The sequence below is a fragment of the Mchenga conophoros genome, linkage group LG3 (assembly GCF_057382185.1).
Source record: "Mchenga conophoros isolate Kocher_MC1m ecotype Shallow Benthic linkage group LG3, M_conophoros_male_GT1.1, whole genome shotgun sequence".
Classification (NCBI taxonomy): Eukaryota; Metazoa; Chordata; class Actinopteri; order Cichliformes; family Cichlidae; genus Mchenga; species Mchenga conophoros.
In genome coordinates, this window is record NC_140528.1 from 48,339,953 (window position 1) to 48,363,931 (window position 23,979).

Sequence of the window (23,979 nt, forward strand, 5' to 3'; positions counted from 1 at the left end):
CAGCATTATACTTTGATTAACAAGAACTTTGAATTTTAAGGGCCTGTTTTTTCCATAAAGCTGAGCATATATGATGGATCTGGAGTTGATAAGCCAACGTAAGTTAACGCCATCAGGTTAAGTATTTTCAGACACCTTGTAGTCTCACACAACTTTCCACAGTTTCATCTCTTTCAAATTGTTTATTTTTAGGTTCTTGTTACGGCCTGTGGCCATAGGAAATCTGTGTTAGCTGCTGTGCTGTGTTTCTTTACTGTGTTTTAATAATCTCTGCAGGTTCTTCCTCCAATGAAGAGCAGTGAGCTGCTGATTGGACCACGGACCATGCGACTGGGTTCAAAAAGCCGCTCTGACAGCTGCTGGGAGAGAGAGAAGCGAGCGACAGTGAACCAGTTGACAGCAGACTCAGACCTGGCCCTGATTTCCAAATTCTTTGTGTAATTTTGTATATGTGTAAGCATGCTCCCTGAGAGCCGGCAAACATGTGTATATGAGTCCAGTGCTTATGTGTGCATAGGCTGAAGCGAAGCGGTGAGCCGCGTTTTTGTTTTGAACTGTTTTCTCCTGTTTCTGGTCTAGGAAGCGAGGGATAGTCATTGTCATTTGTTTGTTTTGTTTCTTTCTTAGGGTGTTTCACTGGCGGGACTTAGTTGGTTTTGTTTATTATTTTGGCCTGGGTCCACCCAGGAGCTATGCTTCTTGACACTGAATAAAATCACCTTTTTTTTTAAACTCATAACCAGGTTTGGTTGTTTGGATTGGGAACGAGGGCGGGTACTTGCTTCTCTCCCCCCCAAATCTTATGTGCGTCTCTACATGCCTAGACTAGGAGCACAACAGTTCTACATGCTTTTCTGATGTCTGATTATAGTATAATTTATTTCACTGTCATACATAAATCTTTTAAATGTAATTAAATGTTTTAGAAAAGAATCATCGAGATTTTATATATTTGAGTGCAGAGCAGAAAATAAAGTTTTTAAAGTTAGAGCATACTGTAGAGGTCTGGGCAGAGTTATTCTATTGTGGATCAAAACAGTATGTGTCTATGAAAAGTCATACAGAGGTCATTTCAAGAATAGAAATAGCACTGATCAAAAGTTTGTTCTGGTGGTGGTGCAAATTTGTTGTATTTGGTTCAAATAGTAAATTTGTACTTTTCAGCTTTTATTAGTTTCCTGCCTGCATGTGTTTATTTAATTCTTTACTGAAACATCTGTTTTTAACATTTTTATGTTCACCAAAAAAAAAAGAAAAGAAAAAGAAAAATAATGCTCTATGGTGAGTGTCATCTTTAACTTTGATATAAGCATTTAAACCAACTGTAGAAATAAATAAACAAATCTTTTTTCCGTGCTTTCTCTACTTTTACAGCAGAGTCTCAGGTGGTTGGTTAACCAGTAGTTGCAAAAAAGCAAAAAAGTGAATACTCTATTCCACCTTCTATATTTTCATACACACCATGAATCACAGGTGAAAATCTGCATCCATTTTCATCCATATAACTCTCAGAATATGTCGTTCCTATGCTTACTTGTATTTATCTATTCAAAAGGAAATCCTTCAGCCATTTGAAAATCCAACCTGTACCAGCCTTTTTTACAACTTAATTAATAAACCATGTCTCCACATCAAGTCATGCTTTTTCAATATCAAAACATACTACTACACCTTCTTTACTTACCTGTGCTTTTCTAATTTAGTTTTCTAAACATAAAATTGGATCCATCAGATCCTCTGCTAAACCCACTTTGATACTGTGATATAGAGCCTTTACTTTCTATGTAATACATCAATCTATCATTGATCATTCTCTCCATTAGTTTGCATTTGTTAGAAGTCAATGCTATTGGTCTATCGTTCCCTGGTTTTGTATAATCTTTCCCTGGTTTGCGTATCAGGATTATCACTGCTTCCTTCCCACTCTGTGCTTGTTTCCCACCTTTCCAAATCCTATAGTAGACTTAGTAAGGCATCCTCGGATGCCTCGCTACGGTGATTTATCGTTATATAGCAGATCTGGTCTTTTTCTGAAGTAGATATCCTGGATTTCTTAAGTGCTCTGTTCAATTCCTTTTTTGTAAATGAAATATTTAGTAAATCATTAGTATCTTCCTCTAGTCTTAATAATTCTTCATTCTCAGCCAATGTCTGTTCTTTACCTCTGACCATATCACTGACCATTCTTGATTTATTTTAGTCTGTCTTCCCACTGAATTACAAACATTTCTCCATAAATCTTTCTTTGCATTTTTATCATTCTTTTTTTTATCAAATGACCCTGTAACCTCGCACTGGAACGGTTCGCAGCCAAGTGTGAAGCAGCGGGAATGAGGATCAGCACCTCCAAATCTGAGGCCATGGTTCTGAGCCAGAAAAGGGTGGAGTGCCCACTCCGGGTCAGGGATGAGTTCCTGCCCCAAGTGGAGGAGTTCAAGTATCTCGGGGTCTTGTTCGCGAGTGATGGGAGAAGGGAGCCGGAGATCGACAGACGGATTGGGACTGCAGCTCCAGTAATGCAGACGCTGCACCGGTCCGTCGTGGTGAAGAGGGAGCTGAGTGTAAAAGCGAAGCTCTCAATTTACCGGTCGATCTACGTCCCTACCCTCACCTATGGCCACGAGCTGTGGGTAGTGACCGAAAGAACGAGATCGCGGATACAAGCTGCAGAAATGAGCTTCCTCCGAAGGGTGGCTGGCCTCTCCCTTAGAGATAGGGTGAGAAGTTCGGCCATCCGGGAGGGGCTCAGAGTAGAGCCGCTGCTGCTCCACATCAAAAGGAGCCAGCTGAGGTGGTTCGGGCATCTGACAAGGATGCCCCCTGGGCGCCTCCTGGGTGAGGTGTTCCAGGCAGACCCAGAACATGCTGGAGAGATTATATCTCTCAGCTGGCCTGGGAACACCTTGGTGTTCCCCCGGATAAGCTGGAGGAGGTGGCTGGGGAGAGGGAGGTCTGGGCCTCTTTGCTTAGGCTGCTGCCCCCCGCGACCCGGCCTCAGATAAAGCGGATGAAGATGGATGGATGGATGGATGACCCTGTAACCATTTATACTCAATAGGATTCTGAGTGCCATGATTTCTTTTCAACATTTTGAAAGCTTCATTTCAAGACTTAATTGCTTCATCACATTTATTTCTCCACCACGATACGATCTTCTTCTTGGCCTTACCTCCTTTCTTCTTTATAAATTGATTTGCTGCTTCTAAAATGGCACAGCACAGATAAATTTAAATCATCAGCATCAACACGTAAATCAGCTTTTTGTAACTGCTGTTCACTTATGAGCCAGTCAGCACTACTGGAATTCCACATCTCTATTGCTCCCATTTCATACTCTTCCACATCAAATTTATTTTTGTCATTATAGGATACTGATCACTGCCTATTGTGTTATCTCTAATTACGTTCCCTCTACTAATGCCTGCCTAGTGACTCTGAAACATAAGTGAGATCAGTTACTGATTCTGTACCCGCTCCTACATTCACTCTTGTTCCACTTCCATCATTCAAACATACGTAATTTTAGTTTTCCATGAGTTCCTCGGTTACATTTTCATTCTCATCCTTATAATTACTCCATACTGTGCTGTGAGCATTAAAGTCTCCACACCATACCACTTTATGGATGTATCCAACTTTAATACTTCCTTTCTTTGTCCATGTTTCAATCATAATATATTCCAACTGCATACTTTTTGCTAGAGCTCTATACTGAATACTTTCTTTTACAAAAATGACACATCCATGGTCTTCTTCCTAGCTTCACATCCCACACATGTCACCCTGTGCTCTCCCCACAGTTACAACATTTATCTTGTGCATTGTCCCCATATTCATCATACCTATGGTTATCCCCACACCTAGGACACCTTTGCTGTCCTCTGCATCTGCTGCTAGATGCCCATATTGCTGACATTTGTAGCATCTAAGAGGGGGAAGGATATATGGTCTAACTATGAAACACATAGCATCCTATTTTGACTTTTTCTGGAGGGTAAGATCTTGAAACTTCAATATCATCAAATCTTTCCCCACTGACTGATCTTAATAGTCTTTTAACTCGAAAAAAACTTTAGTTTTTCAAGATCGTCACCCACTGGAATCCCTGTTACAAACTATCATTCTCACCCCACTTCCTACCTTGTCCTTTTCTACCTGAGACCTCCGTCAAAGAATAAAAGTTCTTACTGTAAATGTCCTCCAGGCCTGCAGATGGCGCCAAACAAACTGTTTGCAAAAGATGGATGAGTGAATTTTTAAGTGTTTTAAAACTAATCTCACATACGTGACATATTTTTGAGTATGATTATTTTCCACTTATGTGGACATAGTATATGTGCAGCACTGATTTGGTTTTTAGTGAAATTCATAAATTTTTTTAATAACAAACATGTGAAAAAAAGTGAAAAAAAGGTTTTGATAAAAAACAATTTATCTCAAAAAACATTCAGGAACATTGTACATGTACTGTTTTGTATTTAAGTGTTGTAACCTTTTACTGTAATGCACAAAACAAAGTCACGAAACATTTCACCAATATAAAGGCAGCAGAATTTAAAGCATATATGAAGTACATCTTATGAAAGTTTGACTTTATTTGACCCTAAAGAAGACATCAGAGGTCCAAAGTAACTTGATACTGACAATCCCCATGTATCATTCCCTACATGCTTTCAGTACCAATGGTAAATGGCCTGTATTTGTATACCAATGATGACATATAATGGGCTCTATATAGCATTATCGTTATTTTGACTTTCAGAATCAGAATCAGAATCAGAAAGGGTTTTATTGCCAAATGTTGAGCAGGTTTACAACATTAGGAAATTGCTGCGGTGCTTCAGTGCAAACATACTGTTATAAATTACGTTTAAATAGACATGAAAATAAAAATAAGAGTAAGAATTAAAAGTGCTAAGTAGATAGATATATACATGATATATACATGAGTGCAGGTGGTGATCAGTGCCAAACATGGAATGATGCAGTGAACACAGCGTAGGGTCATGTGTTAGTGGTGGGAACAGTCATACGGTTATTGTTCATGTGTCCGACAGCAGAGGGGAAGAAACTGTTCTTATGGCGAGAGGTTCTGGTGCGAATGGACCGGAGCCTCCTGCCTGAGGGGAGCAGGTCAAACAGACTGTGTCCAGGGTGAGAAGGGTCAGCTGAGATCCGAGCTGCACGCCCCAGTGTAAGGCAATGAACGTTAGAAACTGATCTGACCGGAGTGTCTGGTTTGCAGTGACTCGTTAATCATTGCCTCAGTTTTTGTTTCCTGCTCGGCTCCAGCAAGTCGTTTCACTTTGACAGTTTGGATCAGTGTCGGAGTCTGGGTCTTTTTCTGTGGTAAGTCTTTGCCTTCATTTGTTTATTTGATTTCTTGTTTGTTTGTTTTGTTTTTCTTTAGTTTTTAGTCAGAGAACAAACAAAAAAGAACCTACTTCTACATCTTCCTGAATAAACTCTAAAGTCAGACTGTTGTTTCTTTGTCAAACTGTGAGCACATACGAGATGACAAATATCTGTCAGTTGTTAAAAGCTCCCAAAAAGCTCCAAATGTAGCAGCAAAGTGTGAGAAAAGCTGTGTTTATGTTTATAAAGAACTGTTCTTGGAGTCGTGCAGAGACCTGCACTCAAAGCAGGACTTTGTCTCATCAAGGTGACTCAAACTCTGAGCTTTCAGTTTTAGTCATGTGATTAAGTTACACTGATACTGAGCAAGTTAATTTTAAACTAAAAGATCATAGTCTAAGCTGATCTGTGTTCCTGGTGAGTGTTTGATGGGTCACCTCCAGCCTTGGCTGAGTCTTTGTGCTTTTCTTTAACGTATTTGCCAAATAGAGATAAAACACAGAGCTGACTGCAGCAGCAGGTTTCTCAGATTTTCTTACTGTCATGACAGCCACATACCCACAGACTGCTGCTGAGTGGGTGGAGTCAACTCGCATGAATTGTTTCGGTTTCTTCTTTGAAAATGACTGTTTGATACAAACTCAGGAGCCCAGCTGTCTGAAACGACTGAAGATGAAGCACATTTTCTGGATTTCCGTAGATTAAACTGAGTTTGCACCTGTCTGTGTTGAACTGTGACAATTATCAGTTAACACGACTTTTCAGCTGTTTGAGGGCAGAGTCAGTTTCCTCCTCAGAAAAAAATCCTGAAAGTCTGGAGGTGTTTGGTTGATTTTAAGATTTAGAGTCATCAGGTTTGTTCTGCACTCTGTCAATCAAAGCTAGAGAGCTCACTTTCTACTTTCAAAGGAAAATATAGTAGCAGCTCAAAGAGAGGGAGCACTAATTCAAAGACTTGTGGTTCATGCTGGTAAAAAACAAACAAAACCGGTTATACTGAAGGTGGCATATCATCCATGATCAGTTGTGGGAGTGTAATAGTCAGGCATTAGCACAATGCTTCACAGTAGGTATGGTGTTCTTGGGATGCAACTCAGTATTCTTCTTCCTCCAAACACGACGAGTTGAGTTTATACCAAAAAGTTCTACTTTGGTTTCATCTGACCACATGACATTCTCCCAATCCTCTGCTGTATCATCCATGTGCTCTCTGGCAAACTTCAGACGGGCCTGGACATGCACTGGCTTCAGCAGCGGAACACGTCTGGCACTGCGGGATTTGATTCCCTGCCGTTGTAGTGTGTTACTGATGGTGACCTTTGTTACTTTGGTCCCAGCTCTCTGCAGGTCATTCACCAGGTCCCCCCGTGTGGTTCTGGGATCTTTGCTCACCGTTCTCATGATCATTTTGACCCCAAGGGATGAGATCTTGCGTGGAGCCCCAGATCGTGGGAGATTATCAGTGGTCTTGTATGTCTTCCATTTTCTGATGATTGCTCCCACAGTTGATTTTTTCACACCAAGCTGCTTGCCTATTGTAGATTCACTCTTCCCAGTCTGGTGCAGGTCTACAATACTTTTCCTGGTGTCCTTCGAAAGCTCTTTGGTCTTGGTCATGGCGGAGTTTGGAGTCTGACTGTTTGAGGCTGTGGACAGGTGTCTTTTATACAGATGATGAGTTCAAACAGGTGCCATTCATACAGGTAACGAGTGGGGGACAGAAAAGCGTCTTACAGAAGACGTTACAGGTCTGTGAGAGCCAGAGATTTTCCTTGTTTGAGGTGACCAAATACTTATTTTCCACCCTGATTTACGGATAAATTCTTTAGAAATCCTACCATGTGAATTCATGGATTTTTTTTTCACATTCTGTCTCTCACAGTTGAAGTGTACCTCTGGTGCAAATTACTGACCTCTGTCATCATTTTAAGTGGGGGAACTTGCACAATCGGTGGCTGACTAAATACTTTTTTGCCCCACTGTACTTGGAGCAACAGACACTACTTAAGTTACACTGCTATGGAGCAGGTTAATTTCAAAATAAAAGGTCATAGTCTAAGCTCCTGGTGAGTGTTTGATGGGTCACCTCCAGCCTTGGCTGAGCCTTTGTGCTTTTCTTTAATGTATTTGGCAAATATAAAATACTATATGGCGCGCTATTAAAAAACTATTAAATCCTTTAATTTTCTCAAAAATCGACAGTGCGCCTTATAATCCGGTGCGCCTTGTATATGAATTCTGGTTGTTCTTACTGACCTCGAACTGATTTTATGTGGTACATGGCGCTCAAAAATCTGTCAAAAAATGTTTTAGTAGGACGTTGGTAAGCTACAAAGCCACACTGCTTGATGGATTGTCGGAGCATTACGGCTACCATAGTCAGGAGCCTGGCAGACTCTGAGTAATCTGGGTCCAAAACTCTGTCCATTTCAGGTCCCAAAGTCAAACGAACACTGAAGCATCACTGAGAGGTAAAAACTGTCCAAATTCTTTCATCTTCAATAAAATGATCAGCGTTGCTGCTTTTCCAGGTGTAACAATTCAGTTTAACATCCAGGCTTTGCTATCACTTACAACATAAATGAAGACAGAAAAGTAAACAGCAGTGACTTTTGTACGATTACTGAAGTTGGACTAGCTGGTATATATATATATATAATGTGCTATGTGATCGCTAGTGACACAGCTATGTTAGCATAACATAAAGCATAACACAGTGAAGCTGGAGGATGAACACTAACTTTTTTCCACTTGATAAAAGTTAACAGGAACCCTTCCTGATGGTCAGGGACAAATGCGATCGCAGGGAGGATGCTGTAAACGGACCAAACTTCAGTCAGGAGAACAACTGAGATAATCCATCCACAATACAAGGTTAGTCATTAATATACTGCAACAACATGGGAATAGAGCAGCTGCAAGAGAATTCAACATTAATGAATCATTGGTACAGAAGTAAAGGAAGCAAAAACAATGACTTTAGTAAAGTTTGACTTATCTGACTGTTTTGTTTTGCTTAATCCACCTTATAATCCGGTGCCTTATGGTCCGGAAATACGGTATATTAAAATATGTGATTCAGAATTACTCTTATACACTGCAATAGGTCATCCAACTATTTAAGTTGCTGTTGAAGGTGACATAGTATGTATGGGCTCAAAATGTGGTCATAAATATTTTGTACTTGTAAATCCCCTTACTTTCAGCAGCTGTTGAAAGGATAAAGTTGTGGTATGTCAGTGGTTAGAAATACCATTATTACTTTAGGATTAGTTTAACACAAAGTCAGGGCTGACCCGGGACCATTGCTGTGAGTAAAAGTCCTTTCACATCGGACGCAGGATGTGCTGCTAATGCTAACTGCTAACTAAAAGCAAAGGATCCAGAATTTGTTGCTGGCTGCTGGGCTCTGTGGGATTTTGCAGCAGCTCTACCTGTACTAGATGCACCTGCTCCTTGTCGTTTTTATCTCTGACTTTATGTGAAGTACAAGAGTTTGTGGGTTTTTTTTGCTAGTTCTTCAAATGTTCAATAAAAACATGTATGCTAATTCATAACAAAGAAAGCTTTGTAATGAAGACTGTCATTTCCAAAACACTGCCCCCCGTGTCCGCAGCGCTGTTGAAAAGGCTGTGGAAGTCCCTGTATTAAACACGTAGACCTGTGACACAAAAATCACCAAACTCGGACGACCACAGACTGTTTTCCTTCGTGGTGATGAAGGAAAACGCTGGGTTGGCATGTAAAAGGGCATTTATTCCCTTCAAAGACCTGCAGTTCAAAAAAAGCGCCCCTCCGACAGCCAAACCCATCTGTTCTCTGATTGGATTGTTACATTTGTGATTGACATGACATTGACCAATCAGATGAAAGGAAGAAAAATAGGGTCAAAATTCGTACTTGTAACTTGCAGGGTTTTTTTGGCTAAGTCCACACACAAATCTTTTTTACACATACAAATCTTTTTTACACACACAAATCTTTTTTACACACACAAATCTTTTTTACACATACAAATCTTTTTTACACATACACAAATTCTTTTTACACATACAAGTCCTGATTTACAAGTACAAAATATTTATGACCACATTTTGAGCCCATAAGTATGTACCCAACTGAAATGAGGTTTACAAATGTGAAAAGAGTTGACTACAAGTAGCATATTCCTTAAATATCATTGCAGGGCACTGTATGCAAGACAGGTCTAAAACAAACATAAAAATACACTACACATATAAGTTTTATTATATATAAACAAACCTGTTAATTAACATGGTTAGAGACATGATCAGAGGCAAAGACCTCACGGCATAAGTATACTCCCAACCTATTATAAGACTATATATAATAATATACAATACAATGTATTTTATTTTAATATCTATTAACAAAAAGAAAAAAAAGTCACAAGCAAAGTGGGAACACAGCACGGCACATGTTTAAACATATTTATTTATCAAAATCATCCATCCATCTTCATCTGCTTTATCCGAGGCCCAGTCGTGGGGGCAGCAGCCTAGGCAAAGAGGCCCAGACCTCCCTCTCCTCCTCTTTGATTTATTAATCAAATAAACACAGCATGTATTTTTTCACCCCTAAAAATACATGTTCAAAACACCACAACAGTACCCTGATAGTTCACAAAAATGTCACATGGAATTAAACAGAAGCTGGCAACCCAGCTCTGTAGAGTGGGCAATCATAAAGAAGCAGTTCATTTCAAGTTGTAGACGCAAGCTGCTCTTCATATTTTTGGTCACCAGATGTCACCAAAGAGGACTGTTTAGAAAAGCTTTCAGTAATGAACCGTTTTTCAATACAAGCTTCAGAAAGATTCATTAGGTCATTGGTAAACCTGAGTATCTGATCAGTGTGCATTCAGTCCTCTACTGCCACCTTCATTATGATAGCTGAGATAACACCTACCGTGTGAATTCTTCCCCCTTTTTGAACACTGCAAAGACGGCTATGGTTTCATCTTGATTATTTTATAACAGGCTCAAAGTTCACCATTTGACACACTGTACAACTAACCAGAATCAACAATGGATGTTAAATGGATTTTTCGAGCATTACACTTTGATTAACACGGTTTATTTTTTGCATAACTCTGAGCATATATGAGGGATCTGGAGATAATAAAGTTAAGGCCAGCAGGTTAATGATTTTCAAACGTCACCCTTGTAGGCTCACACAACTTTCCACGAGTAAGTCTCTTTCAAATTGTCTATTTTTAAGTACTACATGCTTTTCTGATGTCTAGTTATAAAGTCTGATTATAGTATAATTTATTTTACTGACATAAATAAATCTGTGTAAATGTAATTAAACATTTTACAAATGAATGACAACGGTTTAAAATATTTCATTTGAAAGCAGAAAAGAAAGTTTTGAAAGTGAAAGTATACTGTAGAGGTCTGTGCAGAGTCATTCTTCCAAGTATTTTTTCTTCTGTTTGTGTAAAGAAAACTGAAGGCATTAAAACATTGTAAATATTTTATATTTGACTGATTTACAGCAGCTGTGCACAGTCAAGCAGCTAAAAAGTCAATTTGCAGTCTACACTCACAGCAAACTGTCTCTGTTGGCTGAAGTTTACCAGTTGTGATTCCAACTTTTCATAAACGGCCATTTTATGGATTTTATGGTGAGGCCAGCTTTTGTCCATGTGCAGAAAATTATGAGATGGAAAACAATAAATAATACATTTTAAAATACTTTTATTATGGATATCTTTTGAAATAAAGGAGAACATGTGCACAGATTTTGATCCGATCCCCTTGTATTTATTTGTTGTTTATTGCAGATTGCACTATTTTTATTCTTTATCCTGCTACTGTAACAAACCAATTTCCCTTGTGGATCAATACAGTACCTATTTATGAAACCTTATTATCTGATAGCTAAGCTTTCTTTGAGGCCCATTACACAATCAAAACAATCAGCAGCAGACAGAGTTCATCTCAAAGCTAAAGATGACACTGACCAAAAGTTATTCTCTAGGCTGCAATTTAGCACTAATGTGAAGTAATGTGAAGTAATGTGTTCACTTTAATCAGTAACAAAATGTCTGGTGCCTTAACTCTGGAGTTAATGGGAAGTTATAGTGCTAAGTGCATGTTGAAGGCCTCATGACAGTACTTGACATATTAAAACATGTAACATGTAAAATATGTTTTTAGTCTTGAATAAGTTGATTTTAATGACCTCTTGTGGCCACACTTGTATTTATCATTGATATATTTTCAGAGAAGGATGCTTCCACAGAAAGATGGACTCTCCCTTTCTCCAGTCAAAGTCTTCAGTATTTTCATTTTCCATCTTCTAATACACTTAAATCGAGGTAAGTTTGATGTTACATGAGTAGTATTTTTTATTACAGTGCATATAAATAAAATAGTGCAAATATGTTACATTTGGTACAAAGAGTAGTAGTTAATAGTTTGATTTTTATGATTTGTTGCCTGCCTGCAAGTGTTTATTTAATTATTTAATTCTTTAGTGAAACATGTTTTTAACATTTCATCTTCATCAAAAATTTTAAAACGAGAAAGAAAAATAATGCTGAGTGTCATCTTTAACTATATATATGCATTCAAACTGGCTGCAGAAATTAATAAACACATCTTTCTTTCTTTCTTTCTTTCTTTCTTTCTTTCTTTCTTTCTTTCTTTCATCTCCTGTCTACAGTGGAGTCTCAGGTGGTTGGTCCACATCAGCCAATAGTTGCATTAGTTGATGATGATGTTATTTTACCGTGTCACGTGGAGCCTGCAGAGGATGTGACAGCTGAGATATTGGAGTGGACACGATCTGACTTGAACCCAAGATTTGTCCATGTGTGGCGATCCGGTCAGGATCTGGTAAATACAAGAAATCCTTCGTACAGGGGAAGAGCATCACTGTTCATCAATGAACTGAAGCGTGGAAACATTTCACTGAAACTCTCCAGAGTAAAACTCTCTGATGAAGGAACATATGAATGCAGCATTCCTTTAATGGAGAAAAAATCTTTTGTTAAGCTTGTGGTTGGTAAGTAGATACACGTCATATGTTCATGGTGTAGTGGATTTACAGTGAAAATTAAAAATTTTGTAGGTCGAGGAAAGATTTTATCCCAGAAATGTTTATATATTAACTTCACAAAGAGAAAAAATAAAACGCATCAGAATTTTGCAATAATAATAATAATTTCGTAATTGTGAATTACTGCCCATAATGGGAGTTTTTTTTCCCACCCACTAACATCTTTTCTAAACTTTTCTTTTTGCTCAGCATCAGATGCTGCCACCTCACCTGTCATCAGTTTATCAGGGATTGACAAAAACAGAGCAGGAGTGGTGTTACAGTGTGAGTCTGCAGGCTGGTATCCAGAGCCTGAGCTGCTGTGGTTGGACGGTGAGGGAAACCTCCTCTCTGCTGGACCTACAGAGACCCTCAGAGGTCCTGATGACCTCTATACTGTCAGCAGCAGAGTGACTGTGGAGAAGAGACACAGCAACAACATCACCTGCAGAGTCCAACAGAGGAACACCAACCAGAGCAGAGAGACACATACATGTTCCAGGTTCAAATTATATTATTACATTTATGATAAGGAAGAATTTGAACATCTGAACTACAGTTTTCTTGAAATGTTTTTTTTAATGATTTTAGAAGATTTCTTTGAGATCCCGTCCAGTTCTTCAGCTGTCATCATCGGTTTGGCTGTTAGTTTGGCTCTTTGCATCATCCTGTTAATTTTATCAGCTGTTGTTCTTTTACGTAGGAAGAGGAAACACATGATGAGTAAGTCACTGATTAATTATTATTTTTCACTACTATAAATCAATGTTTTCATTGAGACTCTTATGAGAGGTTTAATATTTTAATCCAAGTTTGGGCATTTCCTTCTTATTTAATTTTAATTTCAAAAAGAGACCAACAGAAGGCCAAAGGATCAGACTGACTCAGGTTCCTCTGAAGAAGCCAGAGAGACAGAGCTACTCAATACCAGCAGCTCTTCTACCAAAACTAAGAAGCAGACTTCATACGTGAGTAGATAAACACAAATAAGTTAAATATCAAAATGTTTACTGTTTTTCAAAAATGAAATTAAATACTAATCAGGATTTAACAATAAAACTACCTGAAATAATGCTCAACAGAAAAAGAAAAAAAAAACGCACACAGTTACCACACAGACATTATGTACATTATGTGCCTTATGTGCATTTACTAGTGTGAGTAGAAAGAGTTCTCTTTTGATATTAAAGGAATGAAGCAGAAATAATGTGAAAACATCAGTGTGCTTTCATTTATCATTATTAGATTACTACTTCAGTAATGTCACAACAGTCTCTATTTTAGTAAAAATGTTGCTACTTATGAAATGATTTTATATAATCAAGCTTTTCCTGGACTTTGGTTGATGACAACACACATCACCAACAAAGACAATAGGCGTGCTGATTAATTAAAAAAAAACATATTGAAAAATACAACCCACAAATGAAAGACAAGTTTTTCTATAGCATCATTGTTTTTTATGTCATATGTGCAGATTTATTGATTGTGGCTTTAATCAGTGTTGCGCTCATGCTGTAATTCACATTACACTTTAAAGTAATGTGTTACATTATTTATTACCTGGAGTAAGTAATCCATTACACTGTGTTGTATTAGTTTTGTGTTACTCCATAACAAACCCCGAAATGCACCTTCACATAATTACCATTGATAATATAAACATTAAGAGTACAATCCCACAGACTGACACAAATCTTCATCCTAATGACACCAGAGGTGACAAGGTCCAGACATTCTGTCCTTAAGTAGAAATACAAATACTAGTGTTAAAACATACTCAGTAACAGTTGAACAACTGATTCAATTTCTTTACAAGTAAAAATGAAAATGTACAGTCTCTGAAATGTACTCAGAGTAAGAAAGTAAAAGTAGCTCTTTGGACGTGTCTACCTGCTATTTTTGTGCAAAGCTAACTAATAATAATAATAATAATAATAATAATAATAATAATAATAATAATAATAATATCAGTAAATGGGAATACAAACATTAATTCACTGTAAATTTTAATTCTAATAAATGTAATTAGCTTGAATTACTTAAGTAGAGATTGAGCGACATTGTAGAGGGTTTGACTTTTCCTCTGAACAGAAGATGAGCAATAAAGAGGTTAAAGTGGGATTTCTCCATCTCTGAGTGAAGTTAGCTCTTTCTTTTCAGTGTCTGTGAAATACAGCAGCATTTCTAATCGTCTTCGGTAAGAAATAGTTCTGTTTGTGGTTTCATGCTCATGTAGTAACTTTATGAAGCTGGAAACCTGCAGTCAGCTGAGACTGAAGACGTCACTTGGTTGAGTCACGAAACGTTTCTCCCACTGAAAACGTCCAGATGAACAGAAACTATTTTTTTGGTGCACACAAATATGTTTTGTCTGCTGATGTTTGTTGAGCTGACAGAAATATCTCATTTGAAATTACCTGGCTCGATGCTGAAGTACCGCAATATAGACAAAAAGTAAAAAACGTTAACTCCTGACTATGATACTCAGTTTTGCCTCTGGTATCTATTTCATCTCATTTTATGCAAAATCTCCGTGTGATTAATAAACAAACAGCATCGCCTTTCATATGTTAGCGCTCATGCTCAAAGTAATTTGATGTTTGAAGTGACCTGAAATAATAACTCAGTTTTGTTAAACCAAAAGTAATAATGAGCCCGTTTTGTGTGACAAAGTCATGTGCTAGCCCCCCCCTCCCCCTCACACACACACACTTTAACCCCTGACTTTGGCACATGTCATCTGTATTTATGCGACATCCTCTGGCTCCAATTGGTTTGATGTCTGGAGGCTCAAAGTGATGAATATCCAAGGCGCAAAAGTAAACTTAAAAAGTTCTCAGAAAAATAAATACTCAAGTAAAGTACAGATACCTGAAAATTCTACTGAAGTACAGTAACAAGTATTTGTACTTTGTTTGTTTACCATCTCTCAGTTGCCAATAACTTCAAGGAGGAAACTCCTGGAGGAACAAGAGAGGAGGAAGGAAGCTGAAAAGAACCTGCAGGACATTAAAGAAAAGGTTTGAATTTGTTATTTGTTATTTATTTGTCATATGTGTCTTTGTGTTCCTATTAAATGTCTCTTTATCTCTGTATTGTAAAGAGTTATGAAAGAGATTATTTTGTTTATTTGTTAACAAATGTCTGAAACGGGAACTTTTTCTATACATTGAACAAAATTATAATTCATGTTGACATTCAAAGAAAGTACTGACTTGCAGAAATGTAGCAACTTTCTCTGATGATGTTATGGACTTTGCTGAGACAGCATCTGTGCTCGACTTCCTGGATGGATGGAAGAGAAGTCCTGATGATCTTCTCTGCAGTGATTTCGTCTCTGAGGCCTTGAAGCTGTCAAACCAGATGGAGACACAGCTGCTCAGCACACTTTTGATGCTGCCTCAGTAGGAAGTGGAGATGATGGAGGAGAAAACTGTGCTCTCCTCATCCAAAATGCAAAGTGCAGAGACTGCCGAGACTGTTTAACCAGTGCTGTTTAATGACCAATCCAGGCTGTCAGTTATCTAAAACCGTGAAACATGGCACAGTTGCATGGTGGTTAGCACCATTTCCAAGAAGCAAGAAAGTCTAGTGTTCAAATTCACCATCTGGCTGGGATTTGCATGTTCTCCCCGTGTCTGCACGGGTTCTGTCCAGATAATCTGGCTCCCTACCACAGTCCAAAGACTTGCAGTTAGGGAGTTTAGGTTTACAGATTACTCTGAATTGCTCATAGATGTGAATGGTTGTTCTCCTCTGTGTTTATTGAGGAGTAATGGGTGAGGGGTGGTGTAGGTTCAACAGCTAACAAGATGGTGTGTCGGTCAGAACACAGGAAGGAGGACAAGAGGTTTCCACTTTGCTGAACTGTCACAGTCAGCTGGTTTATCGTCACTTCAATGCTCAATGTTGCCAATAGTCTGTAGTAAATAATAAGTTGCCGTTTGACCAAATATATTACAGCAACACTGGTTCAACTAATATAAACTCAAAATATAAAGTAAGATAAAGTTACACATCCATCTATCCATATAATGTCCATGACATAATATATAAACCAATAAATATTACATTACTGGGTTCAACAGTAACATACAGAGAACTCAGATTAAACACAGTGGTAACGTCATACTACAAGCAGAGAAATTCACTGTCTCTAACCATCATTAAATGCGCCATCGTGTGGCTGAATAAAATGACTACACTGTGGCGACACATGCCTTATTAACCACATGAAAACGCGCTATAACCAATGTTCCCTCTAAGCTGCGCGCATATGCAATCGCGCACTGCTGGCACGATCTCTGCACACAAAAAAAATCTAACCTGAATTGAAATTAAAATAAATACTTTAATAATTCATTCTGTTTTCCAATGTGAGTCAGTAAGTGACCGGTGACTGGCTGCTCCAGCCAATAATGTGATTCACATTCGTATATACGCAGCTAATCAACGTCGTCAACAGGCTATGACAGCGTCCTTATGTGCCGACACCGGTGTTTTAACTAGCAGAGCGGCGTGACTGATGTGGAGTGAAGCCACGTTAATGACAACGTGTACTACCATTGGAGATGTGAGCAGGACAGACGGAACAATTGACGGAAAAAGTGTGAACTTTATACCAGTTTTTAAATTGTGTTGATCGGCCACATGAAACCAGAGTTATGATAAAAAAAAAATATGCAATGTTTGGGTTTTTTTCCCCTGAATACTATCGTTGTTTATATATACTATAAGGAAAGCGCTCAAAGGCACTCTCCGCCTGTGAGCAAAAACAAAACCAAAAAAAACCAAAAACTACTGTTTCCTATTGGTGGGAGAATGTACCATTTCGACCAATCAAAAAATGATGTAGCAACATGGTATTTAGTTGTTTAGGAATGGGGGGAGTTTGACGGCGGTGTTTTGAGATGTGAGAGATTTGCAACATTTAGCGTGTTTGGAGGCTAAAGTTAGTGTGTTGTCTTGTGTAGTTAGTGTGTAGTGTAGTCAATAGTTTTGTTGTGTGTCAGAACAATGAGGCGACTGTTGAATGTTACGGGTGTTACAGCAGTGATACATCTCCTGCTGTCAGGCCTGCAGGTATCAGGCTGTTGTTCTGCTTTATCTCATAGTGGACAGAAATAATTTTTTGGAGTGGCACAAATAATTTGTGTGGCATCAAATTTGATGCAGAACAGCTGATTGTTCTGTAAATAGCTTGAAATGTTTATTTAAAAACACCTTGGCTGCATTTTTAGGTAAACAGCTGCAAAAAACTTTGTTTGCAAAACTCAGTAACTTTTTTGAAGAAGTAACTATATAACTAATTGCCCAACATTGGTCATTATTTACTGTATTTTGCAGACAGAGAGTTACAGGACTCTCTCCCAGACCACAGACTCATACTCACAATACAAGTCAGCTTTATAAAAAAAAGAAAAAAGAAAGTTGTGTTTTCAAAGTTGGAGTTCAAGTTATTTTTACTTCCAATAGTGTTAACATACTACACAGGTCATGAACAAGATTTGTTTTTTTAACTTTCATTGTAAGTGGGTTAATTAAATTCGCCCTTAATTAAAAGTAGTCTAACATAAATGTAAATGCTGTTTATATTTTAATAAACCATGTAACTTGGATGGATTCGATGCTGGCGTGACCACAGTGCACACACATGTTCAATGTTGCTTACAGTGGTCCAAGGGATCGCTCAGGGACTTTGTGTGTTTGCTTAGACATATGAAAAATTAGAGGGAACATTGGTTATAACCAGTGTTGGTCAAGTTACTTGAAAAAAGTAATCAGTAACTAATTACTGATTACTTCCCCCAAAAAGTAATCCCGTTACTTTACTGATTACTTATTTTCAACAGTAATTAATTACTTAGTTACTTAGTTACTCTTTAAAAACACGATTTACAACCTGAATAGGTGATAAAGCGATAGATCTCTGGTTATAACTCAGTAGAAAGTAATTCAAGCCACAGTAAAACTGGAGTTTGCAAATAAACATATTTAAGGTAACTTACTTTCAGGCATTGACTTAACACTTGGAGTATCACTGTGAAGGATTGCAAACAGGAACACAGCTTACATCATGAGGCGATAACCAAAAACTGACCCAGAAGTACCCTCTCTCCCTCTGGAGCAGCAGCACAGCACATCAAACTTATGCTTACGTCATTTCCCATAGCCTCACTCAGAACAATATTTCAGGAACATAAAATCTCAGAGCCTTTTATACAGTGTTAGCCCTGTGATAGACACCTGACCTCTCCAGGGTCTCTATTTATTTACAAAAGGCTAACACATAGAAACAGACAACCATTCACACTCACACCTACGGGGAATTTAGAGTTACTAATTAACCTATCGCCACTAACTGCATGTCTTTGAGATGTAGGAAGAAGCCAGAGTACCTGTAGAGAACGCACACAAACACGGGGAGAACATGCAAACAGAAAGACCCCGGCCTGATGGTGGAATTGAACTCAGGACCTTCTTGCTGTGCGGCAACAGTGCTAATCACCGTGATTGCGTGGGTTCTCTCCGGGTACTCCTGCTTCCTCCCACTGTTTGGGTGCCAATGGTTGTCTGTGTCTATGTGTTGGCCCTGCGACAGACTGGCGGTCTGTCCAGGGTGTACCCTGCCTCTCACCCTAAGACAGCTGGGATAGGCTCCCCCCCTCGACCCTGGGAAGGATAAGTGGTAGAGAATGGATCGATAGTTTTCTTGTGTTTGTGACTGTAAATAAGATAATTTACTTTCTTTATAAATTACTCTGTACAGTCTGTATCATTAAAAAGACACCAATCAGATTGAGTAAGGGGACACAATGGTTGGAAACATGTTGCTCACAGTGTGAAACTTCAATAGTTTTTTTCACTTTAACCAACAAAGTTCTGCAGAAACATCAACATCTGTCTGTCTGTGTTTCTTTCTGACAGATGATCGAATCTGAGACAGAGAAGACTGAATTCATTCAGAAGCTGATGCAGACACTTCTTACACTGGACTCAGAGCTCAGCATCACTCAGCAGACAGAGGTAAACATGGACATATGTGATGCTGTCATCCTCCCAATGATCACAGACCTGTGCACTTATATTCCTGCAGTTTTGTCCAGCAGCAGTTTGTGTGTCATTAACCAAACACAACTTTGACATCCAACAATCCAAGATTTTTCACATCATCCCACAACACTTAATGTTGTTAACATCATGCTACATCAGCACCCTTATATTTACATCATACAGCTTTAATGTGATTCTGGTTGTGTTTCATTATTGTGTCTTAAACATGAACATTTCTTCCTTCTGCTCTTTCTTCATGTAACATTTCACCTGCAGTCAGAGAAGAAAACTGAAATCATCAATCAGCTCCAACAAACATCAGAGAAACTGAAGAATCAGCTGGAGAACAAAAATCCAGAGGTTTGTCTTTCAGTTATAAACATTGTGATTTTGCTGTTTTAACTCTCTTTGTGAATAGTATAATTGTAAACATCAGTATTTACTCACCATCAGACTGTACAATATAAATAAACTAATCTAAATCTAAAAGTCTTAAATATGAGAAAAAGAATTAATGATATGCAAACTGTGGATCTCAGTAAATGAACACAGTCACCTCCTTTACAGAGATTTTATGGATGTGGGAAAAATAGGATGACACACTGTAAAAAATGCTCCACAGCAAAGAAGAAAAAGTCTGTGGTAAAATCAGAGTGTTTGATATGCAGGAATCTACCACAGCTGAATATTTTTTATTTATTTTTGTTTTTGTTTTTTTTAAACTGACAGCATTTTGTGTTGTTGAAATTTGAGCGTCATATTAAATATTGATGTTATCACGCACCTGATCAAATAGCAGTAAGTGAAGTGAGATTTAAAACTTCTGTTTATTGTTACGTTTGATGTGATTAACTGTGTGTGAAGAGACAAAGACAAGAGTGAGAATATTGCACATGTTCATTTCATTAAAGATACAGGATCCTTGTTAAAGCTGTGATTATGTTTAAGTTCATTATTATTCTACAAACCTTAAACTGACAACAAAAATAAATGTGCTATTAGACTGTAGAGTATATGAGACTTGTGTGGTGTAAGGTCATAAGCTGGAGCAGAGTAGCACTAATTCTCAGTAGTTGTGTTTAAATACAATTTCTAAGAAATAAAGTGATTTTAGTTTTTATGTGTTTATGACTGTAATTAAAATCATTTAGATTCTTTACATATTATTCTCTACAGTCTGTATCACTGAAAAATAAACACCAATCAGGACACAATGGTTGGAAACATGTTACTCACAGTGTGGAGCTTCAATAATTTTGTCACTTTTATCAACAAAGCGCTGCAGAAACATCAACATCTGTCTGTCTTTCTTTCTGACAGATCATCATATCTGAGAGGGAGAAGGATGAAATCATTCAGAAGCTGATGGAAACATTTCCTACACTGGAATCAAAGGTCAGTGAAAGCATCGCTCAGAAGACAGAGGTGGGGGTGTCATAATGTTGAATTTGTATGTGACTGTGTCCTCCGATTGTGTAAAGCTCAGGTGAAGAGCAGAGGACATAGTTACTTATTACTGATTACTCCTCCAAAAAAGTAAACCTGTTACATTACTCGTTACTTGAAAATGTAATCGGATTACGCGTTATTGCCCATCTGTGCTCAGCACTCTCTGAGTACTCGTCCTTGAATGTTGTCCTGCTGCCTTTCATACATTCACTCTCCTCAGAGTTTTACAGACATCAGTCACTCTGAGATTCAGTGTTTTCTCATCAGGGTGAAGACTGTCTTTTATTGCAGGGTGTTGTTGTTGGTTGAAAATGTACAGAGAACTTTGTTGACCTCATTGAGACAGTGTGTGTTGTTGTCACACATACTCTCTTCTTATAGGAAAACTCTTAATTTAAGACAAAGCTTAATTAATTTACTTATAATGAAATTCAAACACGGTTGTTTCTTTAGGGTCTCCGTTCCTCACGTTATATCATGTCAGCCTCTGAATTCCATATAGTAATTAATTTGTTGCCTCTGTGTAATCACCCACATGCTATAACAAAAAACATAAAAAATGTACTTTTGTCTTCTCTGTCTTTGTTTCTTTTTAATTGCAGCTTTATGGAAACATCAGTCAAGCCCAGAAAGAGAAACAGGAGATGGAGAGAGAAATGGAGGGACTGAGAAATCAGCTTGATTCCACAAACCAACAGGTTCATTTTTTATACACTAACTTCCTGCATTTACATGACTGCCATGTTTAATCAGATCTCTTTCTCTGGTGATTGAAACACTCTGAAGAAAAATTCAGAAATTCTGATTTTATATAATTAATTGAAAATAAGCAGAGCTGTACTGATTATATTTTTTTAGGCTGATTTATCTGCTGTTTGCAGTGATGCTGTGATTAACTGTCATTTATTGACAGCAATCTTTATTCTGTTGTATTCTCCGTGCTTGAAGGTGTTTATTTTCATTTATTTTCCAGCCGGTGCCTCATAGATTTGAAACATAAATTCAGGAACTCGTCTACAAATGTTGTCGTAGTTGCTGTAGGACATAACTGAACAGCAAAATGACCGAAGAACGTGGCAACCTCGTTCTTTGTGTATTTTTTATTTAGGAATATGTTGATCTCCAACTATTTGTCACTGAGCAGACGTGTTCCTTAAACATGATGATGTTGATCAAGGAACTGACCTCACAGCCCATTGTTCCTTCAGTGGTGCTCGTATTAGTCATTATGCAAATGTACTGTTTATAAGATTTGGGGAAACCTGCAGTCAGCTGAGACTGAAGAGTCACTTGGATGAGCGACGAAAGGTTTCTCCCACTGAAAACTTACCTGGATGATTGAGCATGCGTAGGGACGATGAAACAAAGGCAAAAGACAAAAAATGCTTTCATGTTTTTACATTTAATTAATGACACTGATGCTTTATCGACCAACACAAGACACCAAAATTTTGTTATTTTGTTTAATTGACACCAAATGTCTCTAAAAGTAACTGTTTCTACATGTTGAACAAGATTATAATTCATGTTTACATCCAAAGAAAGTGCCGACATGCAGAAATGCATCATCTTCCTTTTTTCATTTATATCAACACTGTTAATTTAAAATACTCAATTAATTATGAACTAATAATGAAATGCAAATGAATGTGTTTCTTTGGGATCGTAGTTTTGTAATTGATATCATAGCAGGCTCTTAATTCTATATAGAACTTAATTTATTATTTTTTATGTATGAATGTGTGATTGTATTGTGCAATCACAGACATGTGTGTTTCCTTCCATTGTTGCAGTTTCTGTATCATTGACCACAAAAGCACTTATAAATCCACCTTATACACATTTTTCAGATCGTCCCACAACACTTCATGTTGTTAACATCAGGCTACATCAGCTCACTTATATTTACATAAAATAGCTTTGATTTAATCTCTTTGTATAAAGCTATCAGAATAGAACAGAATCACCACTTTATTGTCATTCAGAACAGTTAGTGCACATCAGAGTGAAATTGTGGTGCATTTACTCATCATCAGACTGTAGAATATAAATAAATCAATTAAAATAAGTCTAAAGGTTTTAAATATAAAAACGAGTCTTGGATAAACGTGTAACAATATAGGAAAAGAAATGTTATTAGGATTATGAAATATTTTTATTGGCAAAGAAAAGCTGTGCAGGACCTTTAAAATATCGAACAGCAATAACAGCAGCAGAAAAGTGTACAATCATCATTTCAGCCATGAAATGACACTGCTGTAAATATACAGTGGTGGGTGGTTGGTGTGCTGATGGCTGGAGAATGAAACTGTGGTAAAATCAGTGCAGACATTGCTCAGACTGTTTAACCAGTGATGTTAAGTGACCAGTCCAGACTGTCAGTTATCTAAACACTGAAACCACCTCAACTCAATTGAAGGATAAAGAAACTGAATAGTTTAATCGTCTCTTTGTTGCGTCAAGCTAGAGTAAATATTACCATGTGTTCACACCAAATGCGATAGACGCCCCTATCTTGACGCGTGCACGTTCTGACCTCGACCCGTGTCTAATGTGAATTATTCGGAAATGTGGGAGGGATGTGGGGGGAAGTTGTGCCAGACGGTATGTTTGCAAGATGGCAGCTGTCGAACTAGCATTTGAAGAGAGAGTGTAGCTTCTCTATTCACTGTGGAGAGCAGAGCAGCGGCGTTAAGGACGTCCTCGCCGTACCTGGGTCCATCAGGTCCTCCAGAGCCGTGAGCAGTTTGGTGAGTTTCACCACTTGCTCCAGGAGCTGTGTCTGGATGACGGCCGATTTCAGCGGTACCACCGTCTTTCCCTCGCCCAGTTTGAGGACCTGCTATCCCGCGTTGGTCCAATCCCACCTGCAGAGCGCCTGTCGGTCTGCCTGAGGTTAGTAAAAGTGTTTAATACGGTAGTCCTTTATTGATACCTGTGCTAATATATGCTAAACTATCAGTTTATACACTGCTAACATGGATGTGCTATGCTAACAGTGAATGCTGTCGGTGTTTACTGAAAGCAAACTGTGGTACAGAGACGACTCTT

At 38.1% G+C, this 23,979-nt stretch overlaps 1 pseudogene across 1 annotated transcript in view; it reads left to right on the forward strand.

Annotated features, from left to right (window-relative positions):
• Nucleotides 1-5,291: 5,291 nt before the first annotated feature.
• Nucleotides 5,292-23,979, forward strand: part of LOC146579121 (uncharacterized) — a 59,252-nt pseudogene continuing 40,564 nt past the window's right edge. The window contains exons 1-13 of the transcript XR_014890295.1: nucleotides 5,292-5,349; nucleotides 7,789-7,826; nucleotides 8,117-8,229; nucleotides 11,608-11,701; nucleotides 12,049-12,390; nucleotides 12,634-12,925; nucleotides 13,015-13,146; nucleotides 13,276-13,391; nucleotides 15,360-15,446; nucleotides 19,354-19,452; nucleotides 19,756-19,839; nucleotides 20,800-20,874; nucleotides 21,531-21,626. The product of XR_014890295.1 is annotated as an uncharacterized LOC146579121 (transcript). The remainder of the gene's footprint in view (nucleotides 5,350-7,788; nucleotides 7,827-8,116; nucleotides 8,230-11,607; nucleotides 11,702-12,048; nucleotides 12,391-12,633; nucleotides 12,926-13,014; nucleotides 13,147-13,275; nucleotides 13,392-15,359; nucleotides 15,447-19,353; nucleotides 19,453-19,755; nucleotides 19,840-20,799; nucleotides 20,875-21,530; nucleotides 21,627-23,979) is intronic.